At 40.5% G+C, this 17805-nt stretch overlaps 1 long non-coding RNA gene across 1 annotated transcript; it reads right to left on the bottom strand.

Annotated features, from left to right (window-relative positions):
* Nucleotides 1–1655: 1655 nt before the first annotated feature.
* On the bottom strand, nucleotides 1656–17753 carry LOC126649229 (uncharacterized). Its single transcript, XR_007630995.1, has 2 exons — nucleotides 17672–17753; nucleotides 1656–9139 (listed from the first exon to the last, which is right to left on the bottom strand). It is a non-coding gene; the product is annotated as an uncharacterized LOC126649229 (long non-coding RNA).
* Between the last annotated feature and the right edge of the window lie 52 nt (nucleotides 17754–17805).

Genomic DNA, 17805 nt, shown 5'->3' with positions numbered 1-17805 from the left:
AATATAGCTGGGTCACTTGGAATGTAGTCACTTGGAAACCTCCACTCTCTGCTACAGTTATAATCCTCTGCATGCCTATGTCTGTTTCACTCGCTTAAATGCTATCCAATTACTTTGTTGATAAGTAACATATTTTGCGTGGTTTTGCCTGATGATTTTCTTAATCATTCTGTTGCTATTTCACCAATAACTCAACAGTATGTAACTGCACTCTGATTCAGTGATGTGAAGGGACAGAAAATGATTTAACCATTTGCTTTAAATAATTGCCCTGGGTATGTACTAATGTTTTCCTTTTGGCTGGCCAAGACAAAAGCATCTCTGACTAGAGTCTTGCTCTTTTCTTCTGAACTTACTGCTTTTACAGGAAGACTGGAGACCCTTCCCCCTTGTACAGGGAGAAAAGGGGCTGCTCTGGGGAAGTCAGTAGCTGTGGGGAGCTGAGGGACTGTAAGATTACTGAGCCATTCCCCATAGAGGATTGCCATCTTCTGTTTAAGCTATTTCTGTTTGCCCAATCTGAATAAGTTTACAAAGGAACTGAGCAAAAGGTGAAGGGGGAGAGAAAGGACCATACTGTACAAATTGCCACAGCATAATCTTTTCACATGCTGTTGTGAGCCACGGAAAGTATTTTATATATTGTCCCATTTGCTGGTGAAGAATTGGAAATGCCTGTGATGCAGCAACTACTAAGGTGTTTCAGATGAGGAGTTTTTCTCCTCCAGATCTTTGTCATGAACAGCTGCAACCCATGTTTGCTGTTACACAGGGAGTTAATAAACAGTAAAAGCAGTCTCTTCTAGGTTCGAAGTAAGTGAAAATGAGGCTTTCCAGAAAAGGAAAAAGAAACTAACTACAGTGGTTCTGAGCTCCTACACATCCCTCGATGTGACTTTCTCTTCCTCTCTCTGTTTCTCAAGGCATTGCTTTTATGAGGGTCACCAACACACTTCTGAGTACCAGGCTGTATCTTTACCCCTACCTAGGATTTCTCCTCCCTGTGGAGGAGCGGAACAGAAAGCAGTCTTCATTCCTCTGCCCCCACCCCTCAAAATTTATACTGGGTTTTCACATCCCACCCTTCATTTCTCAGAAAACCTGGACAAGGAGATGAAATGCTCTTTACTGACAAGAATTTGCTTCTCTGCCTTCATAGCTGCTCTTGACAAAAAACAGCTTTCCCACCCTGTTGTTTAGATTTCATCAAAGTCTGCGAACCTGAAATCCACCATAGGAATTCCAGTCCCCTCCCAGAAGCTGTTATTCCAAGAAAGCTTAGAAATTCATCAGAGGGTCTGAAAAACACATCAGCACTGGGAATCCACAACTAGGATTTCACGCCAGAAATAGATGCCGTCTGAACTACTTTGCTTTTTCTAGGCATTGCAGTGAAATCACTGACAGGCGATGGGAAAAGAAACTGTTCAGGAGGTTCCTGTGCTTCCCCCGCTTTAAATATTGCTGTAGGTTTGAGGAGAATTACAATTACTGTCAGGGACTCTCAGGGACTGACTTAAGAGCAAAACCAAGCACTGAGAACTCACTTCTGCAGATACAGACAAATTGGCTGTGACTAGCTTGCCCTTACTGCAGTAGCACTGCAGCCAACAGAACTATGCATGCAAATTTTGAGACATCAGGCAGACGTTTAGTATTAGGTATCCTGCTTTTTTTAATGGGGGACAGGCTTGTGAAGAAACACATGGCAAAACTGAAGGAAAATTATCTTGCCAAGCCTTGTGTTATGCTATTTGTATAAATCTTGATATGAACAAGCAGAAGGAATTTGCTTGAACTTTCTGGAATTCATACCTTGTATTCTTGTAATCATCTGAGCGTTCCAGCTCTGTATCTGGGAACCTGGTTCTGCTGCTCTGCTGGGGGCTGCTAAGGAGAGGTTCTGATATACAGAGCTGGCAAGCTCACTCCCTCCTCTATAGAGATGTTCTCTGGTTGTGTCTTCCAGTGGGGTAATGGTGATGACACTGCAAACTCCATTCCTCAAAAAAAAAAAATGGAGCAAACTCCCTGATTAGGTAAGCTGTCACAGCACCCCTCCATTGCTAGAGCTCTGACAATTTATATGAACACAAGACAAACACATTTAAATCTTTTATTCTCTCAGGTAAAAAAATCCTCTTACAGTTCATCATTACAAACACTCAGAATTTGTGGGCCATTCTTGGTCACAGCTTACATAATTAGAAAACTGTAGAAGGCACTATACAAGGACAGATTAAAGCAAAACCCAGGTACACCAAGCACAGGGAGATGAGTAAAAAAATCTAAGAATTGCTTAAACATTTGCATGGTCACACAGTGAATTTCTGAAAAGACTGTTTGCAGTCTAGCTGCTCAAAATACTTTACTCACAACTGTAAAAGTGTGAGGACAGAGGGCTTAGTAAATGTTCTTGAATAGTCCTCTCTGTAGATTTGACTGTCACGAAATTTTTCCCATGTCCAGTAGTTGCCATATTTTATTTATAACTTAAGTCATATGCTGCTTTCATAATTTTTTGTCTAGTCATTTTAAACACCTTTTTACAGTATTCAGGCAACAAGAGCAAACCTTGTTTATTATTATTATATATACAATTTCCCTTGGGTTTAAGCAAAGTCTATATAATGCAAAGTCTATGAAACACTTCAAATTCACTTTGAAATTTTATTTCAAAGCTTCTCAAAAGTTAAGGCACTAGAGTTTTCTATTAACAGTAAGAATGAAACTTATTTCTTAGCATTTCTGAAAACTAAAAATAAATTTGGAGGACACACAAATGCCACAATCGAAAAATAACCATGTCAGTAATATGCTTTGAAAAGAGTCAGTCATTTATAAGGATGTTTTATATGTGGAGTCTCTCTTCAAGAACTGAGAATCAAATAACTTCCATTACTGAAATAATTTTAAATTATGCATTCCATAAGGGCAAATATTAAAAAAAATGGAGCCTAAAATTAAGACTGAAAGGCTAAGATTCTCAGAACTGTCCTTGGTGTCTCTTTTTGCACAATTACATTCAAAACCTCTGAAGATGCCTCACATGAGTGCTCAGTAAGTGAACTGCAAAAAGTACATGGAGAAAATTAGGTCCATTAAGATCTCTTCATAGAGTCCTAGAATTGTTTAGGTTGGAAAAGATACCTAACATCACTGAGTCCAACCTTTAACTCTACACTGCCACGACCACCACCACTAAACCCAAGTGCCACACCTATGTGACTTTTAAATACCTCCAGGGATTGTGACTCCACCACTTCCCTGGGCAGCCTGTTTCAATGCTTGACAACTTCTTACATGAAGAAATTTTTCCTAATACCCAATCTAAACCTCCCCTGGCACAACTTCAGGCCATTTCTTCTCATCCTGTCTCTCGTTACACTGAGAGAAGAAACCAACACCTACCTGGCTCCTTTCAGGTACTTGCAGAAAGTGGTAAGGTACTCTCTGAACCTCCTTTTCCCGAGGCTAAACACCTCCAGCTCCCACAGCTGCTCCTCACAGGACTTGTGCTCTAGACCCTACCCCAGCTCTGTTGCCCTTCTCCGGACATGCTCCAGTACCTCAATGTCCTTCTTGTAGTGAGGAGGCCAAAACTGAACACAGCACTTGAGGTGTGGCCTCACCAGTGCCAAGTACAGGGGGATGACCACTGCCCTGGTCCTGATGGCCACATTGTTGCTGATACAGGTCAGGATGCCATTGGCCTTCTTGGCCACCTGGGCACACTGCTGGCTCATGTTCAGCTGCTGTCAACCAGAATGCCCACGTCCTTTTCCGCTGGGCAGCTTTCCAGCCACTCTTCCCCAAATCTACAGCACTGCATGGGGCTGATATGAGTCTTCAATGTCTTTAACTATTTATTTACTTATGACCTAAGTAAGGATAAAGATTTCAGTGCCTGATTTTAAGTTCCTGGCTGCTTTAATTTCCCGGCCTCATCTTTTTGTAGTGAGATTATGTTTCCATTAATCTGTGGTATTTTTTTCTCATGAAAATTTAAAATAATCACTTTACATCACTTCATACCTCCTTAGCCTTTCTGAAAATTATGTCAACCCAGCCTAAATCACTCCAGGTTTCCTATTTCATAGGATACACAGAAATCACTGAAGGTTTCCTATTTCATAGGATATTCAGCTATGATCTTTGCTTTAGAGTATTTGGGTAGTCACAGGGGTAATCCTGCCAGGTTATGGAGAACAGACATGAGCTGCCAAGAAGGCTAATAAGCATGGTACGTTTTTATCCATGGTACCTTTTTATTCACATGATTCTTCTTAAGCAAACTGAAAAGAAAAGCTGGTGCAGGCAACAAGACAGCATGCAATCAATATACACCATGAGCCGAAGAACATTTCAAAGTTCAATACTAAATTCTGCCTGTAACTGGCCTTTCTAATAATTCCTTTCAAGAGTATCTAAGATAAGCTTAGATAAGCTATTACTGAGTAGAAGGTAAAATGACACATTTTTTGCATCTTTGGAACAGCATTTAAGCACAGAGATCAGAGTCTTCACTCCTTTTCCTATCAAATACAGAGCAGTCTGACTACTCCCCTTCACTTTACGTGGGCAGCATGGGCGTACAGCTCACAGCTATTGTGTGTTAGGGGACTCAGGGCTGACTGTGGCTGCTTTGACCCTCAAGACTTCAGCCACCCTTGTCAGGCTGAAAATGCAAATCCTACTTCTGTCCACTGGCCAAAAATATTAGGCAGCAACCTCAAACCTCCTGAGGCAATTGTGTGAATTGGCTCCAGTTAAAACTGCTCAATTGTATAGAACTGCATGAGCTTAACCCCTCTTAATCCAACAGGGAATATAACCTGCTCAAATCAAGGTCAGTTGCATCCAGATCATTACAAAACATTAATTCACAATAAGCTGGAGAAGAACTGTTCCTAACATTAAACTCCTTCTTGAATATATTCACAAATGCAGGCACCCCTGCCAGTCCTAATGCTGATATTTAGAATACATGTAACTGCTAAAAATTAATGTCCATTAGGCTGCATTTACAAAAATAGACCGTTACATCTTCACTGAGAACCAGACAGGGTATCTAGTGACACAAAAGAAGGAAAAAGGTAAAATTCCTATCTCATGAGAGATACTTGTCCCAGTCCACCAAACAAGTCACCAGTTTAGACTGACAGGCAAAGATTTCTCTCACATTGCAAAATGCTGTCTCATGCTCTTCAGAGGACATCTGTTCCCAGTCACTACAGCCTAGCTGGTTCCCTTCAGCTCCAGCATTTCAACAGTACTAACTGCTGCTGCATGGCAATTACTGTTGAGTCTGCAGAAATTCATCCAACCTGGTTTTGCTGACAACATAAGCTATGAGATTGCAACGTCATGCGAGCTGTTTTTATGTCTTGTCTTCTGGGGTTTGGGTTTTTCCCTCTAATTGCTTATAATTATTGAAAGGTTCTTACACCTTCCTGCTTCTTTATCTTTTCAGGAAGGGGCAATCAACTCAATTCAATCATCTTTGATCTCATCTCCAGTTCTGCTCTCAGTATGGAGCCATCTCAGCTTCAAATTCCACTGCAGCCTTGCCTTTCATGCTTTGGTGTGGCTGTTTGATGACAGAAGCAAGAAGTACTCATTGATGTATGGAGTCCTCAAGCTCTGAATCATTGAGCATTTGGTGCAGAATTCTAGCATTTTGCACTTAATACCCAGTGACCTTGCACTGGGTATTACGACATTTTGTCTTGTTCCTACCCTTCCGCTAAAAGTTCATTTAGGTCTTCTTGTATAACAATCTGATCCTCTTCAACTGTTTTATTAAATTTGTCATCCTCAAACTATGAGATTTCTCAAAGAACTATATGTGTAAAACAGAGACTAAAAGAATATGGAATTCTAGAGGTAGACCCTGTATCTTTGTACCACCTATGGCCCCTGTGCCACAAATTCTTTGTCAAAACTACCTTCAGCACCAAGGGCTCTGCATTGCAGCACACATATCTTCTGAACTGCATGGACTTAATATATCATCCTCCCCCGCCTGATGTGAACATTCTCAGCTGTGCAGGGTTAGAGCTACAGCAGAGCCAGATGAACAGTTGACTTACTGTGTCCTGTCAATGATGTATCACATCCATACAATCTCCTTCATGAAAAAGCTCAGTAGAACTGTTCAAAACACAAGCTCTTCCTTCAATTAATCATTTCAATATTAAGCAAAATTTCAGAGATTTTTTGAATTTTCTTTATTTGTATTTGTGTGGTCATTATTCTCAGTGTGTGCTAAGTGGCAACATACCTTCAGAAGACAAATACTTTACAATATTTTGGTTCTCTGGAATACTTCTTTTTTATTCTTGTTTAGCCTCATTGCCAGTTTTAGTACAGCCAACATTCTTTAACAGACGATGAATCAAAAGAGAACCACAACTTCATATTTTAAATACCTGAAACTCTGCAGCAAAGTCCTTAGGAAAAACAAAAACTCTGCTTAAACTTAAATTGGGTACACAAAAACTGGCAGCACCTTTGGGAATTAAAAACCTCCACAGTACAAATGAAACTAATGTGATCACAAAATAACAGGCTGTGTTAACCTATATCTGTAAATAAAATACAATCTGTGCCACAAACTTGGCTAAGAGGATTAGGGGACCAAGACTCAGAGGACACTAACATGAGCAACAGGAAAAGACTTACTTTTGTTGGGTTTTTGTTCAGTTCCTTTTAAACTGGCCTTTTATAGAGCACCTTCTGGCATGAAACCTTGATTCAGAAGCCTTCCAAGCACAAACCTTATCCAGAATTCAGCAGAAATCTGGTGGATGCAGAACTCATGGGACTACGTCTGGTACGCAGTGTACAGTGGCAAGTGCTCATATATGCACATAGACAGCAGAATCTACTCCTCTAGCAGTAATTTAGAGATCTGTAGGCAGAGTTGCAGTGCTACGTTATATGGGCACACTGAAAATCACCAAAACATCTAAAAAGAGAACACTCTTTCCCCTGAACTGAAGCTTTGGGCTGATGTTCCAACCTTCATTTCAGTTTGTACAATTTGTAAAAACTACAAATAAAGACAAAGAGAATTCCTCTTCTTTCTTCTTTCATCATCATAACACTCTTGATCACAACATTATTAGATATTTTTCAGGCTGCTAATTCAATGCCCACTGGCAATTCTGCTCTTTTCAAGCACATTTTTAATGTTATTCCATCTGAAATTCAGGTCTGGTAAATATAATAAATTTGATTATAAAACTTAGATTCCCTAGTTATTAAATTAGCTTCTTTTCAGAAAGCATGCTGAATCAAAAGGAGAGAAAGCGGCAAATTATACCTGACAGCTTTAATGCACTTATAACTATATGAATAAAAGATGTTGTGATTCATCACAGATAATAAGTCTTGCAAAAACTTTGGGTGAGCTGAGAAAATAATACTAACAGCCTTGCAAAACTAGTTATAATTTAAAATAATTTGGGTGGCAGGGAGAATGTGGCAGATTCTGAAGACTACAAAATGGTCCAAATTGCATTAAATTTTCTCTTTTTGTGTAAAAACACAGCAGTAATTTCTTCTTTCATAACTGCCTAGGCAGTATCAAGCATGGAGAAACCAGGCAAGATACCTTTTGTGCGTAAACATCTCACCGTTCCTCTGATTTGCTAGAAAACAGTATAAACTCTCACTTTGTATTCACAAGCCTAACACTAAATATTATTACCTCTGTGACAATAGGGTTGTGTTTTGTACAGTATTAATATTGCAGGATGCACAGGAGAAGGCAGGACAGATGATTTTAATGTCTAAACCCATTTCTGTAGGGCATTTGTTATTTGCTCAGGCTAAACTGTTTCTAAGGCTAGGGGATGAAGATGATGGGTTAAGTTTCAGGCTATGGCACAAAAGATAATTTCTGAACTGCAGTCCAAAATAGTTTTGCCAGGGACTTCAAGCAGATTAAAATCTTAGACATTAGATTGTTTCAGAGTCTTGGGGAATATAAGGGACTTTTAACCTGTATAATTATATACAAAGGAATTAGAATGAGATGCACTAAATAATCTTTAAAGTTAATGGTAGCGGTTCCCACCATGTTTAAGTCATTGCTTTCTTACATCTTCTTGTTACTTGCTTTTTTATTGGACCACAGTCTGCCCCATCTCTTCAGAATGTAATTGAAATCAGTTGAGTTATAGCTAGGAAAATTTAAAAATTACATGTAAGGTGGATTTAAGAAAGTCGATGAGTAGTGACATAGACACAGACATCCTTGGATTTAAAATCAAATGTGGATGCCAAAAGTTCAGTAATGTGGAAATTTTATTTTATTTTTTTAATTTGCAGTAATCAACCAGAAACCACCCAAATAAATCAATAATTGCAGAAAATATGTTACAAATAGCATTTGCCTTCAGGGATTATTTCCAGCTCTGTCACTGCCTTGTTTTAAGATCTTAGGCAAGTCATTTCAGCCTAATGCAGTCCATGGTACAAAAAACAAGGTAATCAACTTCTAGTGACCCTCCACAGATGCTGTACTACCTAGTTCTTGCTGAGGTAGCCTAACTTTTCAGAGCAGCAGAGTCTCCTGTGGCTCTCCCTAGAGGGATTCTGGTACCTCCTCAAATACCAGTGCCAGTTGAGTTTATGGTGATCAGCAAGTAAACCTAATTGCTGAATACACACAATATTACTTATGATAAAATAGAGGTTATAAAAAAAGAGATTAAGGAGAAGAGTAGACTAAGAGGAGAAGAAGACAAAAGGCAGAGATTCCATGGGTGTTAAGTCATTTAGATTCTATTTAATCTGTAACAACAACTGCTAGCCTACAATTTATTCGATATAATAATGCAATACTTATTCCTCAAGCTTGCCTTCCACTTCGTCCAGCCAGGCCTGGTAATAGCAGTGGGCTGTTTTGGGTGCTGAGATGTTATCAGGTATAACAGACAGCTGTCATGGGTAGATTTGGGGTAAGATCACACCATGGATAGTCCCTGGTTTCCAGCACATTACCTACAGACTCTGCTGGTCCTCAGTTCTTCACTGGTGCCAGCTTCCTGGAGCTTCTCAAGGCTTATGAAATGGGAGGCTCCTGACTGACCTCAGGTCCTCTGAGTCAAAATGGCAATTTATCTTGCTGCTGTGGAGAACAATAAATAGTCATCAGTCACCCTCTCCCTTCTCACAGAGCCCCACCCAGCTAATCTTAGGGGCAACCTAGCATGGTAAGGCGAGCACTCCTAAGTGCCTTCAACTACCACAGGCAAGTAGGCAGGTATCCTCCAGAGCACTGGATTGTTTACCTTTGGGAGCTCTCCCCGAGCTCTCTCTGCAGCAGATGACAGAGTACTGTCTGAACTGACAGAAGATATACATATTTTTCACCCAAGTCAAGACATAAAAAAGACGTAAATTCCAGTGCTTCCAAATACAGATGTTCACAGGCCTAGTAGCAAGTTAGTACACAGGGAGGGAGGACATAACAATTTTTCCCATGCAACAGCATTAAGACATTCTTCCCTCAGCTGCACCTTGAAGTAACACATCCCTGCTTTCATCTGTCATCAGGGTGGCAACTCATAATCAAACTGTGTCTGATTATCTCCTTTGTTGCCAATTTTGACTGCATATGTGCCCAGCAAGTTTTATATTGAGATCTGCAAGAGTTCCTTTTCAAGAATCTCTGCAGCAACCATAAGCAGTAAAAAAAAGCAGTTTACAGTATAGATATTTACAGCTGAACAAAAATTATCTCAGTTCCCCTTAGCCAGAAAGAGTGATACGGGTATTTCTTTGGCTGAGACTCAACTGAGCCACTTTAAACACCTATCTCAGAATTAGACAAATTATGACACAGAGATGCACACTTCCCCCCATTAATGAGAGCATAAGGTGATAAATTCAGGTGTAGAACCTGTAAGTACACATTTATTTTTAGTGGAATGGATCTTAGCCACGTCTTACATACTCCTGCCATTCAGCATAAACCTCCATCACACACGGTTTAATCTCACCAGTCTCCTTTCCTCAGAAATAAAGTTACAGCTGTTTTGCTGTGGGTCCTACCAATACTGTAGGGGTACATCTCTTGTGCTACATAAAAGAGAGCTCAGAGACCAGAACCCCCACCATGTAGGTGTTCTAGCTGTGCTCTGGGCTGCTCCAACTAAATCTCTCCATTACAGACCAGATACAGGGAGTCTATACCTAAGCTGTGGGAACATGAGACCCATAAACACTGTAAATGCCATGTGAACAGGAGACTTCCTAACCCTTGTGAACTTGAGACAGTCTGTGTATCTCAGCTTTTTGCTCTTTGTATAGCTTATGCCTCCTTGGACACATGCAATTCAAATATTGCAGAGTACCAACTCCCTAAAGTTCCTTCAAGACCTTTCCCTTCTTTAGAAAAGGGTTCTGTAATGGACTAGGAATCCTCAGCCAACAGCTTCTGCCTGAATGGTGCCAAGTAGGGGCCATTCCCCAAAGAGCAACTTTGTCCATAGTTCCTTCAGGGATGTTATTAATGCCACTAAGACTTACACAGATAGTAAAGCTGTTTTTCAGCTCTGCAAGTGCCAAAATGCAGAAACCTAAGGAAAGAGATTCTGCTGACTACAATGAGCTTGGTATCAGGACTTGGAAATCTTTTAGGAAAGCATCACAGAATCTTTTATAGTGAAGGTATATGTCTACCACACACTCGTTCTATTAGCTTAGATTGCACCCTATACTAAGTTTAGTTACTAAACAACTAAACATACATATTTGGAAAATAATCATGCCTTCCCTTGCTTACACAAAAGTAGGTGCAACCAAAGCTCATAAATAGTATTGTGAGCAAAAGGAGAAAACACTACTTGAAATAATGGAATACATTACAGAAAACAGTAATTTAGAGTCTTATAATTCCTTTCTTTTTCACAGAAGTAATTATATATACTTCACCATCTTCAGCAGTATTAAAGATGTTATAATTAAGGTAACCTGCATTAATAAATCACAGTAGTACTGCAATGTGTAATTAATAGTAGCTTTAGAGAGTGGTCTGGGAAAAGAAACAAGAAGGTATACGATACATTTTCTACTTCAACATTTCCAGAAAACATATATTTTAAAAATATTTTACAGGTTAAAATACTGATAATTCTATAATTGTTTCTTTAGTAATACAGTGAAGTAATGTCTTTGCCATCTTTATAGTATTTTTTGAACTTCATAACAATAATTATTTAAAATTATATCGGTCTCAGTCACACTGCATTTAAAAATATAAAGTCAGAGTCCCTAATAAATCCTTCTGGTTTTTCAAGTAACACAGATAAAATTACTTTGCTAATCTTGACATGTTTTATTGTACCCTTATGTACAGTTTCTATCCCTCTCTCTTTTTAAGTACAGAATCTATACAGTGGAAAGTCTTAGGCAACTTTAACTATAGTTGTTGCTGCCAGCTCTTCCTATAAAACTTAGGGTGAAATACTGGTATAATTAAAATTGATTGCAATGCTCACACTGATTTCAGATAATGAAAGAAAAGAGAAGAAACACACCCTGAAATGCAGCAAGGTCTCTGCAATAAAATTTTATATTTACATATGATTTCAAGAAAACCTACGAATAATATATTATAGGCAAAATACATATATAAATATGAACACATAGGTATGTGTATAAAAAGACAGGTAAAAAGTCAAAATGATAGGATTTCACTTAGATATAGGTCTACCTTTTTAATCAGTGCTAGCAACACTATAGAAGACTGTTTGGAAGGGAAGGAAAATGAAGTATAACTTACTCAGTTGGAAAAAGGAGGAAAAACTAATCACTAAAATACATAATGTAATTCCATTACTTAAAGCATTTTCAGGGAACTTCTATTATTGTTGCAAAAATGTCATGGGATGTTATCATTAAAAGATAAAACAGAAGTTGAACAACAGTTCTTATCTAACAGCAACAAAGTCCCCACTCTTCAAAGATTTATGTATATAGCTGATTTTATGCAGTCAAAGTAGTCTTGCTTAAGACCACAGAACTTTCCAAAATTCTTAAAATTAGGAATAATATATTTAACTTGTCACAAAATTGAGACCTACAGCCTTACTTGGAAAGTCATAGCAAATATATTTTTCAAATAAAAAAAAAAAGCATATTCTTTCACAAGAGAGTATCAGTTTTGACCTGCATTTTTTATTCACATAAAAACAGTGTTTCAAAACTCTGTGTAACATTTCTTTTATGAATCAAATATTTATCAGAAAAAGGTCGCTGACAACTTAGAAACTGTATTTTAAAATCTTTCCAATTATATTACTGGTATTTTCCATTCTCAAATTTATTTTTTTTTAACGTAAGAATTTTGCTTTTAACTTTTTTCTCTGATTTTTAAACTTGACTGAAAAAAAGTAATTCTGAAGTTTGAGGGAACTTTTTATGAATGTCAGTAAGGTGTTTTTTCGGCTAACTATATACAAGGAGTGTGGGAAGACAGTATGTTAGAAAGGTCAGTATAAATGAATGCTATGAGAGGTATTTGGGGACACATATCTTAGATAAATTTTAATTCTTTTCCTTTTAAATGGACTCTATCATGATAAGCTTTCAAGTAACTCCAGCAAGCTGAAAATACTTGAAGATAAGCTATATTTATAGTGTACTCCTAAACGCAAAGATGGCTGTGAACTCTTATTTATGACTGAACAGTGTTATCTAGGCACAAAATGTTCACATTTATTTTCAGCTTTACTAGTGGATGAGTGTTGATTCTCTGATAATTAGTTCCATTTCCACCATCTTAAAAGCATACAAAACAACTGGACTTTCTGTAAACTAACAGCACATTGTCATCTTAAAACTTCATCAGAGAAAGGTATTTCAGCTTCCTTAAAACTGATCTCTCCTCTATTTGTTGTTTGTTTGGGGGTTTTTCTCATGGAGTGGGATGGGTAGAAATTATGCAAATACTCAAGGTAAGGTTGAAAAGGGCTCTGAGCAACCTATGTTCCTGCTCATTGGAGAGGGGGTGGGAGTAGATTACCTTTAAAGGTTCTAAATATTCTACAAATAATGGTCTTTCTAGAATACAAAACAGCTCTGGAAATCCCTGAAGCCAACTAATGAAGACCTTGGTACTTCGCCTAGTGAAGACCAGGACTTTAGAGACTCTGGACAGAGATCAAGGTATCAGCTGGCAAACTTTAATGACTGTCCAGTTCTATTCAATTACCCTGCACTTTTCTAAGTGTGCTAAGATTATTTTGTGTTACCACTTTTAGGAAAACTTGTCCTCCTTGTGCTTATATCCTTACCTGCTTCAGAGTGTTTGCCTTGTAATCACAGTCAGACAGATTGCTCTCATGCCCGTTAAAGCAAAATATAAGTGATATTCCTAAGAGGACCAATGTAATTTTGAAGGGGCTAAAGAAGGCCTGGCTTTGTGAGACATTTCGTTTCAGTCTTCTATCTGACTTTGGGTAAAATATAATCTACAGTCCAGTTCTTGACCTATAAAACTATGCAGTGATACTTCCTGTCTTTCAATTAGCTTGTCTGTTTAGCTCCTCCAGGAAAGTATGAAAATACTGTTAGCACAGTGCCTAGCCTACTCAAATCCTGCATTTGGCTGGAGCTTACTGTCACATGTACTTATGGTAAATAAGTCAGACCACCCCCACGCTATTTCTCAGGAAATAGGGACATGCATACAAAAGATGGCTTGCCAGCCCCTCCTTCAATTTACCAATGGCTGATCATTGCCTTCCCCAGTCCAGCTTATGCAGCATTTGAAATCCTGAAAGACTGACGAGCATGATGGGTGGCCCTCAGACTAGGTGACTGAATCCTGCTCTCAACTCTTATTCTGTAAGAAAGGGTTTAGATAGAAGGTAACAAGAATTAATTTAAGCTGTTACAAGAGTAAATGAATGCTGGCACTAAGCCTAATGCTCTTGAGAGGATTGGAGATCTAGCAGAGAGGGAATCCCTGCTGGAACTTGGTCTAACACTCTTAAAAGACACTGAGATGTGGAAGTGGAGCTTCAAGCATGAGGACATATATGTCTACTTGGCACTTTTAATTTTTTGCTTTTGACTTTCTAACAAAACTTAAAAGAAATTAAGTTTCAGCCAAACATGATTTCCTAAGAATCACAGGACTTGCAAGGGTTCTGTTTCATGGTAGTATGTTTTTGTCTTTTGATGTAGCTTCACATTATATTCAGGGAGCCCCTGGTGGTCTAGTGGTTAAGGGCGCGGCGCTGTCACCTCCGAGACCCGGGTTCGATTCCCGGTCAGGGACACTCCCGGGCAGATGGAGCTCGTTAGCCCTTAACCCATCTACGTCCTGAGGACCTCGCTGCCACCGTCCAAGGTCGCTTGGCCCCGGCAGATGAACCTTAGGATTAAAGGGTGGGCTCAGTTCCGCACACACTGTGTCTCACCTAAAAAATCCAATGCGCAGGCTGGAAGGTGTAAAGACCTTCCCCGGATCTTCGCTGGCGAAGACTGGCCATTATTATTATTATTATTACATTATATTCATTATGCCTAACATGAAAAGACTGCATTTAAGTATTGTTACATAACTATTCAGTGGAACATTGACTCTTAAGGAAAAATTACATTTTAAACATTTCAGAAAATATTTTCTTAGTCTTTTCATTTGCTTTTTCAATTTTTCAGCAGTGCAAACACCTCTAGGACAAAGTCTGAAGTCAACACGTAGAAAGCACTTTTTAAAAAAGCAGGTATGCCATCTTGCTAAATGTAATGATTTCTGCTTACAAGAGCCAAGGAAGAGTAAACATAGCAGGATGGGAATGGGAGCTAACATTTTAGTGCTGCAGGACATTTGTCACCACATAGCTCAGTTTGTCTGATGAAACTCATACTTACCAGACTGTCAGTGTCATTTCTATAGACCAAAGTGAGCTTGGCTTTCTGTCATAAACTACCCTGCAGTGATAATTCAAGGGGTGAAACAGGACTTTCTCTTCCCAGCCAAGAGTTTTCTAGCTATTTAGGCCTGTGTTCTAGCACTCAGAACTGTACCAGCCTTGTTACAGCAACACAACTGTGAGCAACATTAGTGCAGCCATAGCTCTGCACTCCTGGACGCTCCATCCACGGGGTGACTTTACTGCAGGGAGAGACGGGGTGGCTGAGGACACTTAACTTCCACATCAGCATTGCGTGCTTGCAGCCATATGAGGATAACTCTCCACTCACACTGCAGTTGTATCTGCTCCAGTCAGGAAAGTCATCTGAGGAAAGATAAATGACCTACTTATTTGTTCTTACTTAAAGAAAAACTGAAAATGCCTGGCAGAGTAATGAACTAAACCTGCTTACCTGTGTTGTGACAGTGTGTTCAACATCAAGTTATCTGGCAGAAATCAGATTCAGAAATCAAATCACTCTGACATCCTTTACAATGTTTCTAGAATTTGCCAGCATTCATAAAGTGCTTGGTTACTGGTTGACACAGAAAGTAAAGTACTTTTAATATGTTTGTACAAATATTCTGTGTCAAACTATAAGACTGGCATGAAAAATATTTTGTCTGTCTAGAGGGAATTAGAAATAGGGGATAGCAATTTGCTGCAAGTTTTACATCTCTGCAGAAGCAGGATTTTGCAATATGTGTTTGTGTATAATGACAGAGGGATTTTGCGCCTATGTTTTGCAGTATCTGGGGATTAAAAAAACTCTTCCCATATGAGTTAACTTCTAGGTCTCTGGGAAAAGGAAAAAGATTTTGCAATGTGTATTAGTATGTGGAGATGGAAACTATTCACCCTACACGTTGCACTTTTGGGTGATTTTGCAATGAGCACTGTTCCCTAAAGAAAGTGTTTTTGAAGGATTTGTATCCTACTAAGGACTCAGGTCCTGTGATTCCCGAAGATGTCTCAAACACTTCACAGAATGACACTCAGTAGAGAACACATGCTAATGGAAGACTGGATAAAATCTCAGATGCCATTAGTTAAATGACTGAAATTACCACCTATAAAACTGAATTCATGACTCCAAAATTACTTTAGTGGCACTGATGGATTATCACCTTTCATCAGTGGATAAAGGGCAAAAAAAACATTTCCAGTTTCAGAGCCTGTACCACAACATTTGTAATGTTGACAACACAGGCTGTCATATCAGAAAGAGCTGAAAGGTACAGTTTGCTAAAACAGATTGAGTACTTTCTGAGTAGTTTCTGAAGGCCTTCTTCCAAAGACCAAAGTAATAGGAAACTGCATGCAGCCATTCTCTCACCAGTCTTTTTCCACATTCACACAGAGTCACTAGGTGAACTGGTCTGAAAACATGGATACTTGTACTGCCAATACGCAAAGGTTGTTTAGCTTCCTCTCTGTTTTATTTCATATGATCTTAGCATTAATTCTGGAACGGCCCGATTTCTGACTGTGATCAATTAACTAATGTTTGACTGTGAGCAATTGACTCAATCTAATCAAGACCTAGAGAGCTTTGTTAAAACTATGGCAGTGGGAGAAAAAAGCACTATGAGGCATGCACAGTGAATAGCTGTCTTTTGACACAAGTGATTACTGCCAATCAAATCGTTCTGTAATGCTTTTCAGTCAACACCTCTGCCATGACAGTTTCTGCAAACAGCATCTCCTGTTACCTGTATTTCATGAGAAACTCTATACTCTCCCCTTAAAAACGATGTTCTCAACTTGCTCGTGCTTTTGGTTTTTCTCGTCTGGATCACACACCAAGCAATACATCCCATACGTGACATTTTCAACACCCAGAAAACCCAAAGTGAAGAGCACACAGTGCCAGGTCAGCCCTGCTTGTGGAAGGAAGCTCACCTAAGCTGCCTCTCTCAGTACACCGGGCTTCCCGAACCATTGCTCTTCATGTACTTAGCAAGGGCTTAAAGCTCTGGGAGAAGAACCACAGTAGGAAATAAGGTGAGCTCAGCGAGAGACACAGGGGGTGGCCACCCTGGTTCACCCTGGGGCCGAAGAGCCCCTGCAAGCGCCGCCACTTTTCCCTCCCCACCGCACAGGGAGGCCTGCGGTGCTCCCTCCCCCGGCACAGAGAAACGCCTGGCCCTGCCCTGACCGCCTTCCCCCTTCAACAGGAACCCGCCAGGCCCTCTCCCTTTCCCGGGGGAAGGCGAGGGGCAGGCAGAGCCCACAGGGAAGGGCCCCGGTCCGGCAGCCCGCTCCGTTCGAGGTGTTTCCAGGGAAAGGCCGGGAGCTGGGCCCTGCGGCCTCTCCTCAGCCCATGGGGGCTCCCGGGACCAGGGCCGAGGGGCGGGCGCGAATCCAGGGTGGGACGGCGGCCCTGTGGCGGCGGTCACTGCTGCGCACCTCCGCCTGCGCTACGGGATCACGGAATCCTTTAGGCTGGAAAAGACCTCTGGGATCATCGAGTCCATCCACCGAACACTACCTTGTCAACTAGACCTCGGCACTGAGTGCCGCGTCCAGTCTTTCCTCAACCACTCCCAGGGGTGGTGACTCCACCACCTTCCCGGGCAGCCCATTCCAATGTCTAATCGTGAAGAAATTCCTGCTCGTGTCCAACCTAAAGCTCCCCTGGCTCAGCTTAAGATATGTACTCTCGTCCTGCCTCCAGCTGCCTGGGGGGAAGAGGCCGACCCCCAGCTGGCTATCGCCTCCTTCCAGGTTACCTCTCCGCCAGCTCCGTCCCCTCCGGCGGTGCGGGCGGCGTCGCTCCCGCCGGCGGAGCGGGGACCGGGCGCTCCCGGCGGGACGGACCCGGAGCCGGAGCCGGAGCCGCCCCCCCGGCCTCGGGCCCGGCGCA

The sequence above is a fragment of the Myiozetetes cayanensis genome, unplaced genomic scaffold, assembly GCF_022539395.1.
Source record: "Myiozetetes cayanensis isolate MyiCay16 unplaced genomic scaffold, myiCay2020 scf5-8, whole genome shotgun sequence".
NCBI classification, from domain to species: domain Eukaryota; kingdom Metazoa; phylum Chordata; class Aves; order Passeriformes; family Tyrannidae; genus Myiozetetes; species Myiozetetes cayanensis.
This window is presented reverse-complemented; position numbering and strand designations above follow the sequence as displayed.